Consider the following 17,797-nt stretch of genomic DNA (forward strand, 5'->3'; position numbering starts at 1 on the left):
AACAGTCATGGCTCAAATGGCTCTGAGCACTATGGGACTCAACTTCTGAGGTCATTAGTCCCCTAGAACTTAGAACTAGTTAAACCTAACTAACCTAAGGACATCACACACATCCATGCCCGAGGCAGGATTCGAACCTGCGACCGTAGCGGTCTCGCGGTTCCAGACTGCAGCGCCTAGAACCGCACGGCCACTTCGGCCGGCGCAAACAGTCAGGGTCACCCAACTGTTCCTCTACTGTGCGCAGCATACAGTGCTATAAAATATCTTCATATCCTTCCGCAATTAGCGTTTTCTTAAGATCAATAAGGGAACTACACGCCAACCACGATAAACACACAAATATCGTAACACCACATCCTCTGTACTTCACATGATAATGTAAAGTGCCAACAGTGAAGTACAGAGGATGTGGTGTTACAATATTTGAGTGTTTATCGTGGTTAGGGTGTAGTTCCCTTATTGATTGTACTTCCCTTATTGATAGCAGTATTGTTCTCCAGGCGTTCGCCAAACCCAGACCCTTCCGTCGGATTGCCTCAGAGAATGTGTGATTCGTCACTCCAAATCACTCATTTCCACTCATCCACCATCCAGTGACGTCGCTCTTCACACCGTATCAAGAGTCGCTTAGCACTGCTTACAGAAATGTGTGACTTATGAGGAACCCCTGAACCATTCTACTCCTTCTTTCTAACTCCCTAAGCACAGTCGCTGTGCTAGCTGGACTGCTGGTAGCACTTTGGAATTCAGGAGTGATTTTTTCAGCTGATTTCGTGTGATTTTTTACGATTACCTTCCGCATTGCTCGATGGTCCCTGTCCGTCAATTTTTGTGATCTGCCTTGTCTTGGTTTAGGTGTGGTTGTTGCTTCACATTTACGCTCCACCAACACGTCACCAACAGTTGACTAGGGAAGCTTTAGAAGGGTTTAAATGTCCCTGACGAATCTGCTACCCAGATGACATTCAGTACTCTGTACACAGTGGAAGTCATTGAACTTATCTAAGGGACCCATTGTGCAGTTACTGCTTCTCTGTTGAGAACAATATGCTCCTTGCCTTTTTATAAAGGCAAATCTGACACTCATGACATGTACTGCTCAGTTTGACATTAAATGTATAGATACTTCTTATCAGCTAGTGTATTTTCATTAAAGAGCTGACGTCATCATGATACATAGTGTTCTCATGACTCCTATGCTTGCGGCTGCCGAAGATGTAACGTACAAATTATATTTCTCCACTCTCAGGGCCATTCTCCATATCGCTGGGATGGTGGAATGTTAAAATTAAAAACGGTGTTAGTCGTTGGCTGGGTTTGCAACTTATTCGCCTAGCTCTGAATAATCCATTGACGAGCTCAAGTTAGGTGATAAGCATAACTTTTACAGCGTCTCTACCAACAGGAAGTCACTGCAGTGGCCGCAGTTTAAGTTCCAGGTGCGCACAAATCCACCGACAACACTGACCTATCTGTCTGCTGCTGCTAGCCGGCCCACTTCAGCGATGTAGCAACCTGTACCCTCACCTGCGTTACCTTAACGGACCAGTTGTAACGTTGCCCTTCAACTGATGGCACATGCAAAGATTGTATGAAATGAGGGTCGGGGAAGAGGTTCGTTCGCCAGAAGACATGCAACCAATGTCTCTGGCAGAAATAGACTATATTCTAGATTCTCTGTGTCCTCCAGTTAAGTTGGTTTACATCAGTGCGAGGGAGGTTCAGTTAGTAACACATCTTTTTGTCGGCCAGTTTCGGTTTAAAAACGCAGCATTTGTTGCGGTCCATCGTGGAATATTACTGTTTCAGCCACTATAGTTTCATGAAGTTTCGATAGGTGATGGCACTTTACCTAGCCTTCAAAATGGCGTTTGCAACGGAGGTGCGTTCCAAGCAGAGAGCTGCCATTGATTTCCTTTTGGCGGAAAATCACAGCATTGAAGGCGCTTACAGAATGTCTACGGAGACTTGACAAGGAAAAAAAGCACAGCGAGTCGTTGGGCGAGGCATCTATCGTCACCGTAACAAGGTCGCGTAAACCTGTCCGATCTCCCGCGTTCCGGCCAGCCGCACACAGCTGACTCATTCGAGGTGATCAATGGACCACTATAACAAACTCGCTACTGAACTGGAAGTCCCAGTTGGTAGTGTTGACACACCCGCCCACCAATTGGGGCACTCAAAAATGTGTGCCAGCTGGATTCCTCGTCACCTAACAGAATAACAAAGACCAACGAAGGTTCACCAACGAAGGTTCATGTGTATGGAATTGCTTGCTAGTTACGAAGCTGATCGTGACAATTTTTTGTCGAACATCGTCACGGGTGATGAAACATGGATTCATCACTTCGAACCGGAAACAAAATGGCAATCCACGAAGTGGAGCCACACCATCTCTCCTCCGAAGAAACATTTCAAAACTATTCCCTCAGCTGGTAAAGCCATGGCGACGGTCTTCAAAGTCTCTGATAGGGATATTGTGTTTGATGTCCTCGCTCACGGTGCAACTATGAACTCTGATGCGTATTGCGCTACTCTCAGGAAATTGAAGAAGCTAAAAAATGGTTCAAATGGCTCTGAGCACTATGGGACTCAACTTCTGAGGTCATTAGTCCCCTAGAACTTAGAACTAGTTAAACCTAACTAACCTAAGGACATCACAAACATCCATGCCCGAGGCAGGATTCGAACCTGCGACCTTAGCGGTCCTGCGGTTCCAGACTGCAGCGCCTTTAACCGCACGGCCACTTCGGCCGGCTTGAAGAAGCTACTTCAGCGTGTTCGTCGCTGCAAATATACAAACGAACTTGTCCTTCCCCATGACAACGGAAAGCCTCACGTAAGTCTACACACCCAAGAGGAACTTACAGAACTTTGGACTATTCTTCATCATCCACACTACAGCTGGGATCTCGCACCTTGCGACTTCCATCTGGTTGGCCCAATCTACATCTATATCTACATGCAAGCAAGCACTCCGTCTTCAGGCCACAAGTAGCTCATCGGGGCCATCCGACCGCCGTGTCATCCTGAGCGAGGATGCGGATAGGAGGGGTGTGTGGTCAGTACACCGCTTTGCCGGTCGATATGATTGTTTTCTTCGACCGGAGCCGCTACTACTCGGTCGAGTAGCTCCTCAGTTGGCATCACATGGCTGAGTGCACCCCTATAAATAGCAACAGCTCATGGCGTCCAGGATGGTCACCCATCCAAGTGCCGACCTAGCCCGATAGCGCTTAACTGCGGTGATCTGACGGGTGTATCCACTGCGGCAAGGCTGTTGCCTATATCTACAGGGATACTCTGCAAATCACATTTAAGTGCCTGGCACAGGGTTCATCGAACCATCTGCACTCTGCGGGATGCAGTGCACGGAGGATGAGGAGGTTATTGATGCAACAAGACGTTGGCTGCGACGTCGACCAGTATAATGGTTCCATGCGGGCATACAGACCCTCCCAGTAAGATGGCGTAAGGCCGTTGCATTGAACGGAGTCATTATCCCCTCTCTTGGACCCAGCTTCCGACTACTTTAGCGGACTTGCGTTTTCCACGGTCGCTCCCTGTCTCTGAACCTGGCTGCCACTCATCTCCCTGAATTTCGATACTCTGCTCCATTAAGAATCACGTAATATTCAAACCTAACGCCGTATTGAAATGCGGGTTTCACCGAAAAAATTCAAAATCTGAATCTCATATTTTACGGCCTATTATATAATGAATTACGTTTTCCCTCAGCTCAAATTATTATGTCAGATTACTTTTACATAGCATGTCACTAGCATATCGCAGCCACGAGACGTGTCGCGTGTAATAATTCTCGCTGCCTTGACACTGTTGGAACAACAATGGTTACGTTTGAAAAGGTATGATAGATTCTTTTGTGTGATGATGTCGTCCCTTCATAAAAGCTGGGGGATGGAACTTTGAACAGCTGTTGTATATGCAGAATCTTGTGTACATAAGCAAAGTTATTGCACAGGAATATCATAAAATACTGGATTGGTTTTCATTGACCTAGAAAACGTATGTGACACTGTTCCAAAGAATCCATTCTGGAAGGCATTATACTTGGCAAGTATAGAGCACCCTTAAATTAAAATAATACAAGAAATATACACTCTAGGACAAAAACAAGACGCACCACGAAGAAATTAACTGAATGGAATGGAAACCGGTAGTTGTCATGTATACGTAGAAGCAAACAAATGGTTACAATTTCAGAAGAAATGGATGATTTATTTAAGACAAGAAGCTTCACTAATTGAGCAGATCAGTAACGCCTTATACAAGCAGTTATTCGGATTGGCATTGATTGATAGAGTTACTGGATGTACTGCTGAGGGATGTTGTGCCAAATTCTGTCCAACTGGCGCGTTAGATCGTCAAAACTCCGAGCTGGTTGGAGGGTCCTGCCCATAATGGTCCGAACTTCCTCAGTTGGGGAGAAATCTGGCAATCATGATTTGACAAGCACGAAGACAATCAGTATAAACTCTCGCCGTGTGCGGCCGGGGATTGTCTTACTGAAATATAAGCCTAGGACGGCTTTCCAAAACGGGGCGCAGAACATCATCGTTGTACCGTCCTGGGGTAAGGGTGCGGTGGATGAAAACCAAAGACGTCCTGCCGCAAAAAGAAATGGAACCCCACACCCTCACTTCTGTTTGGCGGGCGACAGTCAGGTTGGTAACCCACCGCTGTCCGGAGTGTCTCCAGACATTTTTTCGGCCTGGAATCTTATTGACTGTAGCAGACTTGTCTTCACTGATGAGTCCCGCTTCGAACTGAGCCCCGATGACCAGCGAGTAGCTGCTTGCAAGAGGGCCGGAGGTGGACCTCCGCGTTACTGACTTTCTCAATTTATGAAGCTCTTTCTCTTGAATAAATCACCTAATTTTTCTGAAATTTTAATCATTTGTTTGTCTATACATGTACATCACACCGACCGATTTGCATCCCATTCAAAAATTTCTTGGTGGTGAGTCGTTCTTTTTACTTGTGAGTGTATAAATATAACAGTTGCCAAGTTGAAACTGTTAATACACAGAAATTACCACTAGCATGGGTCCGTTACAAGGATGCGTCACCGACATTATTTAAAGTTTATGTAGATATTAGTCTTAGAGCATGTACTGTGAAATCTAGGAGAAGGGGATTAGAAATTATTGGTGGAATATATCTACGTCATTTATTTGTAGTGACACAAGCTGGAGAAGATTACATATTGTAAGCATTTAGCAACAGAATAATTAAAATGAGCCCTGATGATTAATTATCAAAAAGAGAAAACCTAACCAATTATCAAGATGAACCCTACATTGGTGGGAAAAAAATTAAAAAGATCAATAATTTATGCCGACTGAGATTTATTTTAGAAAAAGAGGGAAGATCAGACGCTGAATTTAATAAAGCGATTAGTAACGGCCTAAAGGTCACAGGGATGTTCTACTCAATCTTATGTAGCAGAGGTGGGAAGAGTAGAATTAAAAGATTTATATTCTAGTCGATGTTATATTTTATGGAGCAAAGACGTGGACAACTAATCAGAAACATATCAATAAGGTGAAAATATTAGAAATGGCCAATCGGAGAAGATCAGTAATAACTTGAAGAAAACAAAAGATAAGTAGAATAAAGTGTTAAAGAGAACAGAAGCCAAACAAAGAGTATGTGATGCGTTGGACTGAAGGGAACTGCAATAATATGGATATGAAAGAACAGTAGAGGGTACAAGAATACCAAAGCTTGTACTGGGGTGGGAAACTAAAGAAGTAAGGAGAAGGGACGATCCATGACTGCCTGCCTCTAAAATGCAAAATGTAATGGTGATAGTAAGAAGGCTTAGTGCAGAAGAAGAGGATATAAATGATCCAAACGCATTGAGAAACATCTTTAAGAGCAAGTGTTGAATACTCCTATGTTAATATATTAAAAGTTTTGAGCCATTGCTATATTACAGGAAAAAGCTCTGTATTGAAGAAATGTCAATTAATTTTAATAATTCAGAAATTGTCTAACCATTTAGACTTTATCGCCGTTGGCAGACCAACAGACAGACTTGAAATTTTCTAACTTTGGCTTATAGTTTTCAACTCAAATGTTTTCGGGCGAGGGTTTCTGTCTACAGCTGATACATTTCCCCTTCTCCATCGTCTGTCGAAGTTTGTATCATCAATGGTGTCTGTATAAACCAGGCACACGAGAAATTATCCCTAATCGTATACTCAACTTTCCACTCTTTTTTAAAGTATTCAACAGCTATAGAGAAAGTAGACATTTGTATTATAATAAAAAAAGCATTAATTTCCATTCATACTGGAAACCACTAATCATTGCGCATTTATACCGATCCATAAAACAGGTATCCAACGATGTGGTTTCTGAATTTATTGTAAATGTCATGTGTTAGATCCAAATGTTTTGTCACAAAAGATATTTTAGCGTCATGGCCAAACGAAGTTCATCGGCTTCCCTTTTTCATAGGACATTTTCTTGATTAATGCTCGTAGAAATCACAGAAGAAATGTATCTCAGAAGAATTATGGGTGTTTGAAGCTTTAATTATTGTGGTACTCAATAAATCTATTTCCTCATTTTTTGCCTGAGAAATGGTAACTTTCAGTTTACTAACCTAAAATAACTTGAACTACCACTTCACGTACAGTTTCTAAGACGACAAGCATGCTGGCAGGAGTGGCCGAGCGGTTCTAGACGCTACAGTCCAGAACCGCGCGACCGTTACGGTCGCAGGTTCGAATCCTGGCTCGGGCATGGATGTGTGTGGTGTCCTTAGGTTAGTTAGGTTTAAGTAGTTCTAATTTCTAGGAAACTGATGACCTCAGAACTTAAGTCCCATAATGCTCAGAGCCATTTGAACCATTTGAACGACAAGCATGTTTTTCTGATATATGTTTTAAAACGGCGCATTTTTTTCTAAATATTTGTAATGTTTATTTAAGCAGTAAAAGGTAATTATTTGGCGGTGTGAGCACGTGTCTGCCGTGCTCAGTGCACAGTTTAATCCAATTCGTACGTTTTACATAAACTTATTTCCGCACACATCTATCGCGTTCCTTTGAATGAACTAGGAAGATCGTGATTATGCACACGAGAATGCTATTAGTAGACCTGTGTATTTTGACTGTGAAAGTGATCCAAATTTATGTATGACAATAGCGTGTGAACCGTGCAGCCCTGAGAAAGAACAAATTTTAGTATGTAGTTGGCAACACCAGAAATGTGTTACCTTAATCGCTATAAAAACACACATTCCCTCAGTATCTACCTGTATATCGTGTTGAGAAGTTTCAACGTATCTATTAACGACAGTGGTGCAGAGAAAAGAACAACCTGGGCTGAAACTTGACGTTGGTAGTACAGGCCACAGTGGTGACACCAACTTTCCAATAACCTATGAGAAAAATGTTCAGATTTGTGTGAATTCATAAGGGACCAAACTGCTGAGGTCATCGGTCCCTAGACTTGCACACTACTTAAACTAATACACCTATGCCAGAGGGAGGGATAACCTATCGAAGTGCAGTGTAATATCATACAAAACCGTTATAATTATACCTTCCGGGCCACTTACATGTTCACAGTATTGTTATTGATTGGCCACAGAACATGAAAAATTGTGAACTATATGAATATTCGAGCAAATCAGTCTCTTGGAAGCTGAGTGTCCTGTCTCAACTGCTACGTTTTATTTTATCCATTATTCCTTCAAGTCTGAGTCATCACCAAGGATCTAGCCTGTAAGTTTCGGTGACTGCTGTCTTGTGACTAAAGACTGTCTTGTTGATTCTGCTTATCTGAGTGCAGCCCGACACGAGACGCGCGCCAGGTGGGTTGAGATCTCTTTCAGACGGTACCGAGCGCCGGCCACCCACCGCCGAGGCGGCTGCCGCACTTTTGAGCGTCCCTGCATAATTAATCACACCTTATTAGCCGTTCCTCTTAACGTCTTAAGCAAACGTGCTTTTATTCTGGCTTTTGACCGTTGCTCGTCCGCCCACGCAGCCGGAACATGGCAGGTCACGCCCCCCTGCGCTTCCTCGCCGTAATTCATCACCCGCACCGCCCCGGCGTGCGTGGGCCGCAGCAGCCAACATTTTTCAACCGCCCCTCACGACCAATGACAGCAGTTTCTCGGTTCCGTTTCTTTTAATCAAGTGAAACAACTGCGTGTTTTTCTTTCTGATAGTTGGTCTGTCATATATCTATTTTACAAGCATTACCCATATTAGCAAATCTTTCCCATTGATGCCTATTGGCCAGCTTGTAGAAACGAGTTACTTTATCTAATACAGTCGAACTTGCCAGTACAAGAAAATGCGTAAAATTACACAATTTCTGTTCGCTGGCCAACAGCAATCAGTCAGTAGTTAAAGTGCCTAGTGTAAAATCACATGTGTCGAAAACATTTAAGACAACCGCTCAAGCCAGCCGGGGTGGCCGAGCGGTTCTAGGCGCTACAGTCTGGAACCGCGTGACCGCTACGGTCGCAGGTTCGAATCCTGCCTCGGGCATGGATGTGTGTGATGTCCTTAAGTTTGTTAGGTTCAAGTAGTTCTAAGTTCTATGGGACTGATGACCTCAGAAGTTAAGTCCCATAGTGCTCAGAGCCATTTGAACGATTTTGAACAACCGCTCAAAAAAAATTAGTCTCGCAACTGCAGATATGCATTTATTAACACCAATAGCGTCTTAAATTTTTTAATAAATAGGGAAGGCAAACTACAGCCCTTAGGACAGAGTGGTGTGTGTAAAATCAGATTCAAGGAGTGTGAAAAAGTACGTATACTTTGATCAGTCAGGTCGAGCTGTAGCAGTTAAGCTATCTGGACATGAAAGAAGTTCGAGATTAAATAACAAAGATTCAACTTTTGCTGATCGTCTTTCAACAGAAAACCATTCATAGGATGTGGAATGTGAAGTTTTAGATTCTGTTAAGGAAAACAGAAACACAGCCCTACTGGAACTCCTGGAAATCAAATAACACATGACACAAGAAATCACCTTCGTATTAGATGATCAGGCTCAATTTCCTTTTTCCTTTTTCTTGAATTAAGTTTTCGTTTCAAGTATTAGATTCGGATTGTAAATTCATCTTATTTCTCATCATTTGTTCAGTGTACCTCGACATAAAACTTTTTCTCCCCTTTTTTTAGTTAATGAAATTATTTCTGTGTGACAAAAAATGTAATGGTTTCCTACTAAAACACTCTATCAAAATGGCTCAAATGGCTCTGAGCACTATGGGACTCAACTGCTGTGGTCATCAGTCCCCTAGAACTTAGAACTACTTAAACCTAACTAACCTAAGGACATCACACACATCCATGCCCGAGGCAGGATTCGAACCTGCGACCGTAGCAGTCACACGGTTCCGGACTGCGCGCCTAGAACCGCGAGACCACCGCGAACACTCTATCATCCTCGTGTCTTATGTACAAGTAGTATCTAAGTCATACATCACGTACATTTGTGTTTGGGACACACATATGTCGCCGAAGCCGAAATCCAGTTCGTGACAAAATAAATATAATTTTTCAGAACATTAGGAACTACTTTCGTTTTTACTGTTGTTATCATATTCTGTCAAGTACCGACGGAAAACTGAGTTAATTTTTCACTTATCTCTGGAATGATGATAGTCTGATCTCTAGTGACTAATTTGTCATATCTACAGACAAAAACCCGGGCACATCTCATTAACAGCTAGTCAATAATAAGTTCAATGCAAGCTAAAGCACAGTGGACAGCACAACTCTTCTGAACAAAATAAAGTAGTTCTTTCTCCTTTAACTGTAATTATTGGTTTAATTGGACAATCAGCAGATTAAAAATAGAACACCCCTGATTGCCAACAGCGTTAACGCACCGCCTCTGGGGTTCAAGGAAACGAACCTGCCCGCTGATTAACGTTGAGGGCTGGTGAACCGGCCAGCCAGGATGTGCTATTTAGGCGGTTTCCCACACCCAACTAGGTACCCTCGTTCCAGCTCAGATATACGTTAAGGAAATATATATAAAACGTTCTCACTCTCGAATATGAGATTTGTCTATACTCAGGCATATGTTGTACATAGATTCCGTCCGCAGCGGGAAAAGGGGTGACGTCAGAGAGGGCATCAGGCCAGTCACGTCTTTAACACTGGCACTACCCATAAAACACCACGGATCCCGTAAAGAGTACGGGAAAAGGCCAGAACGAAGAAGAAAAAGAAGAAGAAAATATTCTTCTTCTTTTCCTGGTGCATTGCAGGGTCGGCATGGTTACGGTCCGATTTGGCAAGGTTAATTTTAAGAGGTAGCCGGATGCCCTTCCTGTCGCCAAAGAAGAAGAAAATATTAAAATAGGATAAAGAAAAATATATGAGGGCAGCTGAAAAGTAGTGACTCCAGTTTTTAAGTTTGAGAACTCTTACATCATTTTAAATAAAACAAACTTTATTAACATTCTACATCTTCATTTTTCACATATACATACGAGGTCTGTTCAAAAAATTCCGGAACTTTGTCCATAAAATTTTTCTGCGCTTACTTTCTACTTGTTGTGCATGGCCTCCATCGGGATACTCTCCTCCACAGTTGATACACTGTTCCAACACCGTTTCCACTTCCGGAAGCAGTATTGGTGCGCCTCTTGCTGCATCGCGCGAAGCGCCGTCCGGGAATTTTCTTTTATCTCGCCTATCGTTGCAAATCTTCGTCCTTTCAACGGTGTTTTCAACTTTTTAAATGAAAGAAAGTCCGAAAGGGCCAGACGTGGAGGATGAGGCAGCACAGTGATTTCGTTTTTTGTGCAGCAGTCTCGCAGCAATAGGGATGAAGGTGCGGGTGTGTTATCGAGATGCAAGAGCCATGAATTGGCTACCTCGTAAAATGTTCTTGGCACATACAATCAAGATGTAGTCATAAGCGATCTTCATAGAGCCTTTAATTTTTGTATGTCCTCAGATGCTTCAAACCGTGGAAATATAAAAATATTTCCGTATGTAGTTCAGCCGGCCGCGGTGGCCGTTCGGTTCTAGGCGCTTCAGTCCGGAACCGCGTGACTGCTACGGTCGCAGGTTCGAATCCTGCCTCGGGCATGGGTGTGTGTGATGTCATTAGGTTAGTTAGGTTTAAGTAGTTCTAAGTTCTAGGGGACTGATGACCTCAGATGTTAAGTCCCATAGTGCTCAGAGCCATTTGAACCATCCGTATGTAGTTCACTGCTTTGATATTAACCACGGGATGCGAAAGAGACTGACAGATTTTTCTGAAGATTCCAAAGGAACCGACAAAGACATTTTCCAAGCAATAAATAACATTAAAGGCTCTAATGGCTTTCATCTGAATCAAATAAGCACATATAGTCCTGACAATGCGCCAGTGAATTATGGAAAAACCAATTCGGTTTTTGTCTTACAGAAAAACGAAAATCCATCCATTTCGAGTGATAATTGCAACTGTCATGTTATAAATCATGCTGTAAAAATGGTTTTAAAAGATTTCATTACGATGTAGGGGCATTAGTTCTCAAAATGTAGAGTGAACTTGGTTCCTATGCATCAAATGCTCAGTCACTGAGAGAATTTTCTGAGTTTTTGGAGATAGGGTTTAAGGAAATATTACGACATGTACGGACGAGGTGGATCTCGCTATTTACTACAATTGGCAGAATTATATGCTGCTGGCCTTCTTTAAACTCATATTTTATCTCAAAGGGCAAAGAAGACTCTTCAAGATTGATTTGGCAGTTTATGATATCAAATGGGAAGCACGATGAGGAAGAGACTGAATATTCACTTTCTTAATTCTATTCTGCGTTTTCTGGAGCATATTTTGTCCCTGTCTGAAACTGAAACTGCTCTTAGAAAACTGGAAAACAGCTTAGTTATTTCTATTGAATTGGACAGAATAATAAGAGACCTTAAGAGCAAGTTAGAAAAAAAAAAAAAAACAAGATAAATTCTTAGAAAGTTCAGGAAATCCCGGAAGAAATACCCAAATCTCAAAGGTTGAGTTTCCAGAATGATGTAAATCCTTCTTGCCACGTTGCTTTGATTATTTGTCCCAGAACTATGACTTTTCTGAGAACAATGTCTTCGAGTCTGCTTACACGTTTTTCGTTTGAAGAACAGTAAGATTTTCATCTGCAATGGCAGTATGCTTTAAAGGTTATAGAATTTTCTCATTATGAGAGTACTGAACGGCAATCTGTTTCAATCGTGAAAAACATTCAAACAGCCAGGATCGCAAAAAAATTTTTTTATTAAAGACTACCGGATTCAAGAATCTTAGATGTCTCTTCACGTCTTCAGCATTTTTTTGAAGTAAAGTGAACATGTTTTGCCACAAAAAAGTTTAAGACCTGAAGATGACCCTAAGACTGTTGAAACTGTTTGTCTTGAATAAAAAATATTTTGAGCGGCCTTGAGTTTTGAATAGTTTTCAACACTTTCAAAGGTTCCCAAGAAATTGAATCTCAAACTGGGTGAAGATCAGTTACACAATTAATTCTGTGATTTCCAAAATGCATGTATTGGGCATGATAAAAGTAAATCAGAAGAACAGATTCGGATAGATTTATTTAATCAGCAGACAGCAATTGACAACACCCATTCCCAATTTCTTAGACTTAGTTCAATTCCTACCTGTAACTAACTGATTTGCTTAAATAATTTTCCGTATGATGAAGAAACAGTGGTCAGAAGAAAGAAATAGGGTGTCTGTGGCCATAGTGAAAATATAACAACAAATAAAAGTGAACTTCTCTGAACGTTATCATGAATTCTGGAATTTTCTGAAAGAGAGAGGGAGTGACAGTGAAGGGCTACTGAAAACAGTAAAGAGCAACGCAAAATACGCTTTCAGAAATACAAAAGAGTGATCACGTTACTGTAGAATATTTTCCTCGAGAATTTTTATCTCTCTTTTTTGTCTGAACTTCGAATGGAACTTATTGGAGTGCCTGTAAATGTTCATTTAAAAATTAATTTCATGTTTAAATGGCAAATCCATACATTTCAAATAAGAATAAAAAGTAGAAAACTTTCTTTTTATTTTTTTGTTAACACAATATTAACGGAAAATTTTGATATATTTAGAAATTATAGGTACAACAATTTGGTTACATCATTTATGATATTTTTTTCGTTTCGTATGACCGAGAAGTTGTGTAGCCCAAGGTTTCTTGAAAGGTGGCGTCCCTATTTGCAACGACCTGACACCTTGAGTACACTGTCATCGGTCGTACTCCATACTGTCTCGACTTGGCTCCACCCGATTTTCATCTCCTTCCAAAAATTAAAAGAACAGTTTCGAGGACTTCACTTTGGTAGTGATGAAGCGGTACAAGAAGAGGTAGGGATGTGGCTCTGTCAAGAGAGTCAAATATTCTACAACTACATTATCAACTACCTGGTTTCTCGTTGGGAGAAATGTGTTCGTTGCTTGGGTGACTACGTTGACAAATAAACACGCAGACATGAAGAATAAAGATATACGAGGGTTATTCGGAAAGTAAGGAACGATTGGTCGCGAAATGGAAAATACAGTGAAAATCTGATGAAGCTTTGCACAGATGCGTTGGGCACTGTGTCTAGTATGTCCGCCGATCGCATCATGTCGCTCTTTTCAGTTCTGAGCTCACAGTGAGAGCGTAAAGACGGCTCGCAACTAGCGTCTCCCGCCAAGTATGAGGGCCTGGCTAAAGATTTCACCTGAAGCTATGCAATACACTTAACATAACTGTCATACAGTTCGTTCTAAACGACAATTCTCGGCCGCACTCTGCAGGATCAATGAAGATGTTTCTGCAGCGCTTTCGATGGCAAGTGTTTCATCACCCAGAATACAGCCCGTAATTGGCTACCCCTGAGGTTCATGAACCGCTGGCTATGAAGACAACATTTTGACCCATACAAGAAGCTGCAGTACAGAGTAGAAAATTGTCGAAAATCACTTGCGGCTGTCTTCTATAACGAGGGAATTGAAAAGTTGGTACAACGCTACGACAGATGTCTAAGTCTGAGCGGCGATTGTGTAGAGAAGTAGCTGGAAGATGTAGCTAACCGTTGGAAATAAAATAGTTTTGATTTGCACTGTGGTTTCCATTTCGCGACCTATCGTTCCTTACTTACCGAATAGCCCTCGTCTATAGTTCGTTATTTATTTTAGTTAAAAATCCTCAAGAGTTTTCACGTAAAAATTCGGAGGAATTACTTTTCAGCACACCATCGTATATAAATATAATTAATTGCATCTGGTAACCCAAAATAATGGAGGACTGTTTCTATCAACTGCGTCAGCTGACGCGCGTCACTAAAACGGAGACATCATCAACAGCTCCACGATTATTGAGCGTGTATCATAATTAATTTAAAAAATCTAACACGGGTGAAGCTATACGATAACAGAAGCAAAAACGTTCTAGTAAACACTGCTCAGCAAACGAATCGTTTGAGAAATAATTACGAATATGTGGTGACGGGCCACCACGACTTTAGTGTGAAATTTTCTTCTTTTAGGTCTAACGTATGTGAAATGTAAAGGTAGCGATTAAAGCCCCGTTCAATTGGGATCAAATTTCACCCATGGCCTACTTTAAGAAAGAATACATTACATCAGCACGAGACACGTTACAATTTCCTGTACACTCGTACCTGTTACAGCAGATGTTCCTCGCTTCGTTCGACGGCTGCGAGGATGTGTAGCGCTAGTAGACGTGTAACTATTGAGCAACTGACCACCCAGAAGAACCAGCGGCTATCAACGGTGTCTCCTCCACGACTGTTCTGCGAACGTTGCTGCGTATGAGCCTCCACAGCAAGCGCGTGGGTCAAGCGTCCACGCTTACTACTGTTCAAAATGTTCAAATGTGTGTGAATTCCTAAGCGACCAAACTGCTGAGGTCATCGGTCCCTGGACTTAAAAACTACTTAAACTAACTTATTCTAAGAACAACACACACACCCATGCCCGAGGGAGGACTCGAACTTCCGGCCTCGCAGTCCGTGAAATGGCACCTCAAACCGCGCGGTCACTCCGCGCGGCTTAAGAGCAAACATCCTGCAACAGTCGTCGGTAGGGAATGTTTTCGTGGCATTCCATGGGTGACCTCGTCATTCTGGAAGGCACACTGGATCAACAGACTAGTATGCTTCAATCCTTGTGGACCATATGCACGCTTTTGACAGGTGGTTACACTAATATCACAGAACAGTGTATTGGTGCACACCCTTGTTCAGTGAGTTGCAGATTACTTCAGATACCTCCCGACCATCTCGCAGAGCTTGACAAGACTGTACAATTCGCTGCTCAATTTCTTCAACTGTACAATCGATAATCCTATACACATTCGTTTTTGAGATGACCCCAGACATAAAAATCCAGAGGACTGAGCTCAAGCGATTTTGGAAACACGATACAGATCCTGCCCGATTTGTCCACCTTGTACTGTATTGCCGAGTTGGATACACTGTATCAGCAGAAAAATATGACTGTTCCCCTTCATTCGTGTACCGTGTTACCCAGCATTTCGCAGATGGAAAAATCCGCAAGCTTTGCTGCAACATCGCAAAAAACGAAAGTACCCTCGATCATCAAATTTTCTTGAATGAATCTGTGGTTTAATGAGACAATGAAATAGTGTCCCTAACCTCAAAGGAAATTCATGAATAGAATGTGTGTTATGTTTCAAAGACATTTATATTAACCACGACAACATTTCATACTAAAGTAAGTGGCGGCTCGTGAGCACACACTCACAATTATCTCACATGTTACCGCCTAACCAAATGCATATCATCATGTGAATACCGGGGCTCTGGCACTCATATGAAATGAATTAGACACAGCTGTCGCCTTGCAGAGTGATTACTAATGTCTTCACGACAAATGGAATAATTCTTTCACGCCACGTGGTGTACTGTATGTTTGTTGGTGGTTTTACGAGACCTGTTACTAACGGCGACTATGTCATAGAGGAGAAACTCTGTCCTTTAATCTCGCTTCTGAAATATACTCATAATGGGAAAATGCTTATCTGTAATGCTAATTATTAAAATTTATTCAGTCTACATTGGTGAGCCAAAACACTGTCACTACTATGAAACGTAGCAGTGGAGCGGTGATGCTGGGGTTTACAGGAATACGTAATGACACTCCAATGAACAGGATTTCATGCTTTTCTTACACACAAACATTTAAACAGAAAACTCAAGAGGCGAACACCTAGTCAGCCTTACAAGATAACTGATAAAACAATTTTATCACACAATGTCTTTCTTTTTCTTAACACAACTTTTAAGATCAATGCGAAGGGAAAATTTGAATTTAAACTTTCGTTTCCCTTTACTTTTAAGAAACAACTAATACTGATACAGCAGCTAATGAATCAGCGTGACATAAACGTACTTGGAATCAACCAACTCGACTTCCAGATTATGCAGTGGGTTGACCTTCCTGCATTTAGAATAAACAATTTTAAAAGGCCCTACAGAAAATCTTTACATAAAGAAAATCCAATCAACTAACATGGCAGACAGAAATCGCACAAACTTCACTAGCAGTTAACAGGAAACCAGCGTGACTTAAGCGTTCTTGGAATCAACCAAAACAACTTTCAAATTATGTACAGGGTTCACCTTCCTGGATTTAGAATAAACAATTTTAAAGCACCCACGGATAATCTACAGAACAAATCCCATTAACTAACATGGCATGCAGAAATCGCAGAGATCTCACCAGCAATTAACAAGAAAGATTAAAAAAGAAAAGACTGGCTTGCTTAGTCATAACAGATGAAATTAGCAGCACACCCACTGCTAGGATGAAAACCGCGTTGTTTATGCCCCCATTACACCTGTGGGTTTAACATGGATGCAGCGGCAAGGGCATACAGGCTAAAATCTGGAAATCACTGGATACTTTTACGATATCCTGAAACCCACACCAATATAGGAAATGGAGTAAGCATAGGGATGGTCGGGGAAATGCCAGCTGACTATACAATAACTTCTTGCAGGTTCAGTAAGCCTTTCATTGTAACAGTTGGAAGTAGAGACCAGTGGAAGACTGAACCATGACACCATACTGAAGGCATAGTCTGGTTTACTGACGAGTCAAAAACACACGAAGGCGCTGGGTCCATGGCATACTGGGTACAGCCCAGACTAGAGAGCGTAAGCTCTCTAGGACAGTTGGCCACGGTATTCCAGGCGGAAATATCCGCTATCCGGGTGTGCGTGGAGGAGAATTTGCACATGTGCTGCATTTACTCAGAGAGCCAGACAACTCTGAAACCTCTATCAGCCCAGAGATCGTTGCAGTATGCCAGAATGGTCTGGTGAGTTATGAGGAAGCAACAGGGTGAACCTGCTGTGGGCCTCAGGCCACTCAGAATCAGTGGCAATTAACAAGCTGATAGGCTAGCCAGGACAGCCGCGACGACTCTATTTATTGGACTTCAACCGATCCTAGCTTCACTAAGGCGATGGCTAAATCAAAACTCTGGAACCGAATCAGGAGGTAGCATGTCGAATATTGGACTCTGGTCCAAAAACAAGAACCTGGCATGCTAATGATGCCAAAGCCTTGTTTTAAGAGAACTTCTGTAGTCCTGGGCTTGATCATGAGACAGACTACACTCATGGTAGGACTAATGACAGGTCATGGGATCTTTAAGAAACACCTTCTCACGACTGGTATGGAAAAAGAAGCCCATGTGTGTACGCTGTGTGGTGAGCGCGATGAAACCGCTCCACACCTAAACTACCAATGTGAAGCTTTGGAGTCA

This window comes from Schistocerca nitens, chromosome 3 (genome assembly GCF_023898315.1).
Source record: "Schistocerca nitens isolate TAMUIC-IGC-003100 chromosome 3, iqSchNite1.1, whole genome shotgun sequence".
NCBI classification, from domain to species: Eukaryota; Metazoa; Arthropoda; class Insecta; order Orthoptera; family Acrididae; genus Schistocerca; species Schistocerca nitens.